Source organism: Trachypithecus francoisi, unplaced genomic scaffold, assembly GCF_009764315.1.
Source record: "Trachypithecus francoisi isolate TF-2019V2 unplaced genomic scaffold, Tfra_2.0 Lachesis_group21, whole genome shotgun sequence".
NCBI lineage: Eukaryota > Metazoa > Chordata > Mammalia > Primates > Cercopithecidae > Trachypithecus > Trachypithecus francoisi.
Window position 1 is genome coordinate 30,334,056 of NW_022681467.1, and position 6,000 is coordinate 30,340,055.

General features: G+C 49.4%; 1 protein-coding gene across 6 annotated transcripts in view; it reads right to left on the reverse strand.

The window, feature by feature from the left end:
* The window catches only part of NCOA6 (nuclear receptor coactivator 6), a 119,778-nt gene extending 116,673 nt beyond the window's left edge, over positions 1–3,105 (reverse strand). For 5 of the 6 annotated variants that reach the window (XM_033186182.1, XM_033186181.1, XM_033186180.1 and 2 more), the window contains exon 1: positions 2,889–3,104. The gene's annotated coding sequence lies outside the window, so the exon portion shown is untranslated. Of the gene's footprint in view, positions 1–2,888 lie in introns of all 6 variants that reach the window. The other variant, XM_033186184.1, reaches the window with a different exon arrangement.
* Positions 3,106–6,000: the final 2,895 nt, after the last annotated feature.

A 6,000-nucleotide genomic window follows, 5' to 3' on the forward strand; every position in this document is an offset into this window, starting at 1 on the left:
ACATACCATTCTAGTATTAGCAGTATCTATGATTCTGTAACAACAGAAATCTCAAATATCTATATCATACTACAGTTGTTGCGTATAATCTTGAAGTAGGCTTTATGCGCATCACGTCTTTGAAATTGTAATTATCGGATCCATCACTAAATCTGATTTCTTTTTTTTTTTTTTTTTTGAGACGGAGTCTCGCTCTGTTGCCCAGGCTGGAGCGCGGTGGCCAGATCTCAGCTCGCTGCAAGCTCCGCCTCCCGGGTTTACACCATTCTCCTGCCTCAGCCTCCCAAGCAGCTGGGACTACAGGCGCCCACCACCTTGCCTGGCTAGTTTTTTGTATTTTTTTTTTTTAGTAGAGACGGAGTTTCACTGTGTTAGCCAGGATGGTCTCGATCTCCTGACCTCATGATTCACCCGTCTCGGCCTCCCAAAGTGCTGGGATTACAGGCTTGAGCCACCGCGCCTGGCCTAAATCTGATTTCTTAATGTGTTGATAAACAAGTATATGAATATTAGATTTGTATATTTTGGAAACTATATTTCCATATAATTGGTGTTCCTTACAATCCAATGTACTTTATTTTATACAACTAAAAAATATTCCGAAAGGGGTCCATGGCACAGATAAGGTCAGGTCTTCCTGCATTAGAAAAACCCAGAACAGGCTGGGCACGGTGGTTCACGCCTGTAATCCCAGCATTTCGGGAGGCCGAGGTGGGCAGACCACTTGAGCTCAGGAGCTCAAGACCAGCCTGGGCAACATGTTGAAATCCCATCTCCACAAATTAAAAAAAAAAAAAGAAAAGAAAAACCCAGAACAAATGAATTGTGTTGCGGTATATACATATGGTATTGACAATCTTATTTTATATATGCCCTCATAACCTTTCTGTTCATTAATTCTCTTTGATTATATGGGGCCCTGGACCTATTTTCCATGACTAGTTTGCATATTTCCTTCAGAACTCTCCCATAGCCCGTGCGAACTTTGAATTCTTCTCTAACATGATCCAACTTCAATTAACAAAATAGAGACTCTGGGTCTCTACAATTTTTCACTTTTCTTTTTTAGGATTTTGTGTCCCTTTGTGGTAAACACCTAGAAGAGAAGAAGTATTTCTTTTTTCTGTTTTTTTTTAGACATTGTCTTACTCTGTAAACCAGGCTGCAATATCATGGAACGATCACAGCACGGCTCATTGCAGCCTTGGCCTCCCAGGCTCAAGCGATCCTTCCACCCCAGCCTCCTGAGTGGCTGGGACTAGAAGTACAAGCCACATGAGGTGGCTAATTTTTTTTATTTTTTTGTAGAGATGGGGTCTGCCAGCTCCTGGGCTCAAGCAATCCTCCCGCCTTGCCCTCCCAAAGTGCTGGAATTACAGGCATGAGCCACTATAGCTGGCCGGAGCATCTCTTAAAACTCCACAAAGTTAGAAGGTCTCAAAGGTAACTTCTTTGTACAATTAGAGATGAGCCAGGAAATACCAAATAACTGGCTGCCTACCCTCTTTTGTATTCCCTTCAGCCTTTGTATTGCCAAAGTCATTAAAGGAACAAAACAAATTTAATAGTTATCTGGTATATACTGTTATGCTTCACTTCTTATTGTTTTTGTTTGTTTGCTTTTAGTTTCATCACAAGAATGTTATGCTTCATTTCTTAACACCTTTCTCCCAGCTAGCAAATTCCTTTAAGGCAATGTTTAGTGAGGAGGCAGCTGACCATTTCCAGTAGCCCCTCTGCTACTAACTTGTAAGATCTTGAAAAGTCAACTTTACCTTTCTGTTTCAGCTAAAATCACTACCTGATTTGAAATTTTTACTTGATCTCTCAGGCCTTTGTAGTTTTTACACATTCACTCTTCTTCACCATTTTACTGGCTTCAATAACGCCTTTCGGATGACCTCTCCAGGTGACCCTGCTCTTAAGCTGTGGGCTGTCCCCTTCCAGGGAAGACACCTTGGGTCACCGCCCCCAAACAGCCGGGTCCCTCCTTTTAAAGACACACACAACTCCCTAAGTTGATAAAGGTTCTTTCCTTTCTTGCCAACCAGTTCCACTCTCTGTGCCTCTTTTGCCGGTCAGCTCCTGCACCCAAACCTCAGTCCCCTTTTGTCCCCCTTTTCTCTCATCAAACACCTCCTTTTTCCTGTTGCTTTCCCCAATAGGGGGTGAAGGATGCTTGGAACGTAAGTCTTCAGAGCCTTGGGAGTTATACAGCTTTGCAAATCAGCCCCAGTACCCCAAGGACTGCCCCAATCTGATACCAGCGACTGTACCCAAAGGGCCCTCATTCCTCATCAATCACCCCCTTACTTCCCTGCAAAGAACTGCTCCAGCCCTGACAGCCTAAGCTTGGCCCCCATGCCTCCACCCCAATCCCCAGGTCCTACCTGCACTAGGGCTCTAACACCGCCTAAGGCCTAACCCAGTTCCACGTCCTGCCATCCTCTCAGCCCATGGACCCCAATCCCGGTTCCTTTAGGATCCAGTGTTCCTTCTCCGCGACCCTGACCACGACCCCACTACCGGCTCCCGCCTGTTCCCCGGGCCTGGAGCGCCACCCCGTGCAGACCCCGGCCAGACCTGCACTCCCTCAGTGCACCGGCCCCAGCGCCCAGCACCCTCCCCACCCGGGCGGGCCGCCGCTCCCTCCAGCGCCCCCGCCCGCAGGCCTGGGGCCCGCTCCCCAACATGGCGACGGGGACACAAGCGCGGCGGGCGGGGCGGCTCCGGGCCGGGCCCACACTCAGACCGTGCCACTCGGTCGCCCGGCGCCATTTTCCCGCGCCGGGCCCGGGCGGCGCCTCCTCCCCGCGAAGCCAGCCCGACAAGGACCGCGGACACCCGGCGGGCCCACCCCTTACGGGCCCGCGCCGCCGTCGTCTCACCTGAGCGCGGCCCCGGCCCTCCCGGGCGGGCCTTGGAGCGCCGGCCCCGGCCGTGCGTGCCCGCCGCCCTCCGTGCGTCCGTCCGTCAGTCCTCGCGTGCGCCCGTCTGTCCGGCCACCCGCGCCCGGCCGCCCGCAGCCCGACCCGGCAGGGCCTCACGGAGCCGGCGGGGAGGGGGATGGGCCGGACCGGGCCGGGGAGGGAGGGGGAGGGAGGGAAAGAGGGAGGGAGCGCCAGAGGGGCGGGGCGGACTCGAGGGGCGGGGCATTGCCCACGTGACCAGACGTCCCCGGGAGCGCGAGGTGGAGTGCGCGCCAGCTCGCTTGGGTGCTGAGTGCTTAGTGCTGGGATCTCGTGGGTCTCTGTGGGCTTCCCAGTGCTATTCTCTCACCAGTGAGTCCCGCTTCAGAAACACACACTGAACAGCCTTTTGTGAGCGCACTGAGTATCCTTGGAAATGGCAATTCCAAACCTCAGTTTACCCATCTGAAATATGGGGAAAATCAGTTCTTGTGAGGAGGAAATGGAGGTAGGCATGGAAAGCACTTATCACTGTGCCTGACACATAGTGTCTAATAATAAGCTTAATGGGATATAGATAAAAGCTTTCACTATTATTTGCCTCTAAATCCCTCTCTTCTTTTTCCCATCATTACCTCCCTAGCAAGCTAAAATGCTCAGGAAATAGAATTATTGATTGAACGAGTGTGGCCCCTCCCCACTTACCAAATGTAGAAAGACCTCCTCAGCACTGGCCTTGACGTCTGTCATACAGGCCTGGATTCATATCTGGCTTTCACTCTTGTTTTTTAAATTTTTTGGGCCGGGCGCGGTGGCTCAAGCCTGTAATCCCAGCACTCTGGGAGGCCGAGACGGGCGGATCACGAGGTCAGGAGATCGAGACCATCCTGGCTAACACGGTGAAACCCCGTCTCTACTAAAAAATACAAAAAACTAGCCAGTCGAGGTGGCAGGTGCCTGTAGTCCCAGCTACTCGGGAGGCTGAGGCAGGAGAATGGCGTAAACCCGGGAGGCGGAGCTTGCAGTGAGCTGAGATCCGGCCACTGCACTCCAGCCTGGGCGACAGAGCGAGACTCCGTCTCAAAAAAAAAAAAAAAAAATTTGTTTTATTTTTTCCCACACTACACTGATGTATTTTTTTAATTTTTGTAAGTACGTAGTAGGTGAATATATTTATGGGGTACATGAGATTTTGATACAGGCATACAGTGTGTAATAATCACATCATGGTAAACGGGGTATCTAGCACCTCAAGCATTTATCCTTTGTGTTACAAACAACCCAATTACACTCTAGTTATTTTAAAATGTACAGGTAAATTGTGTGTGTGTGGTTTTTGTTTTTTTTTTTTTTGAGACGGAGTCTCACTCTGTCGCCCAGGCTGAAGTGCAGTGGCGCGATCTCGGCTCACTGTAACCTCCGCCTCCCTGGTTCAAGGGATTCTCCTGCCTCAGGCTCCTGAGTAGCTGGGACTACAGGCGCCTGCCGCCACACCCAGCTAATTTTTGTATATTTTTAAAGTAGAGATGGGGTTTCACCATATTGGCCAGGCTGGTCTCGAACTCCTGACCTTATGATCTGCCTGCCTCAACCCCTCAAAGTGCTGGGATTATAGGTGTGAGCCACTGCGCCCGGCCAATTGTTTTGTACTATAGTCAACTTCTTGTGCTAGCAAATATTAGGTCTTATACATTCTTTGTAACAATTCTTTTGTACCTGTTAATCATTCCCGCTTCCCACCCACCTCCCCACTAACCTTACCAGACTCTGGTAACCCTCCTTTTATTCTCTATCTCCATGAGTTCAATTGTTTTAATTTTTCGCTCCTGGCTGGGTGCGGTGGCTCAGGCCTGTAATCCCAGCACTTCGGGAGGCCGAGGTGGGCGGATCACCTGAGGTCGGGAGTTCCAGAGCAGCCTGGCCAACATGGTGAAACCCCGTCTCTACTAACATTGAAACATGTGCGGGGCATGATGGCGGGTGCCTGTAATCCCAGCTACTCAGGAGGCTGAGACGACAGAATCGCTTGAACCTGGGAGATGGTGGTTGCAGTGAGCTGAGATCGCGCCACTACACTCTAACTGGGCAGCTGAGCGAGACACCGTCCCCCCAAAAAAATAAATAAATAAAAAATTTGTTGCTTCCACAAATAAGTGAGAATATGTGAAGTTTGTGTTTCTGTACCTGGCTTCTTTCACGTAACATAATGACCTCCAGTTCCATCCATATTGTTGCAAATGACAGGATCTCACTTTTTTAATGGCGGAATAGTATTCCATTGTGTATATGCACATTTTATTTATCCATTCATCTGCTGATGGACACTTAGGCTGCTTCCAAATCTTGGCTATTGTGAATAGGGCTGCAGTAAACATGTGAGTGCAGATCTCTTCCATACACTGATTTCCTTTTTTCTCTTGTATACCTAAGAGTGGGATTGCTGGATTGTATGGTAGCTGTCTTTGGCTTTTGCTCTTGATAGCTGTCCTTGCCTCTCTGAACTTGAGCTTCTTTATCTGTAAAATGGGAGTTAGGGGTCTGTTCTGAGCATCACAGGAGATGGAGGATGAGCAGGTGGATGTAAACTAATTAAAAAGATCAGTCCTACTGATCCCATAGAAGAAAGGGAGTCAGGAACCCTTTCATTCCATCAATATTTATTGAGTACACACAGTGTGCTTGAACTGGGATACCCACCATCTTTTCGCATTACCCTGACTGCCCTCTAATCTATCCTCCACCCTCCTGTCAGAGTAATGTTTCTAATGATCAGAAATCTGATCATGTCACTACCCTACTTAAAAGTATCTGATGATGGCCAGGTACAGTGGCTCATGCCTGTCATCCTAACACTTTGGCAGGCTGAGGCAGGTGGATCGCTTGAGCCTGGAGTTCGAGACCAGCCTGAGCAACATGGCAAACCCTGTCTCAACAAAAAATACAAAAATGGCTGGGCTCAGTGGCTCACACCTGTAATCCCAGCACTTTGGGAGGTCAAGGTGGGCGGATCACCTCAGCTCGGAAGTTTGAGACTAGCCTGGCAACATGGCGAAAACCCATCTCCACTAAAAATACAAAAATTAGCTGGGCA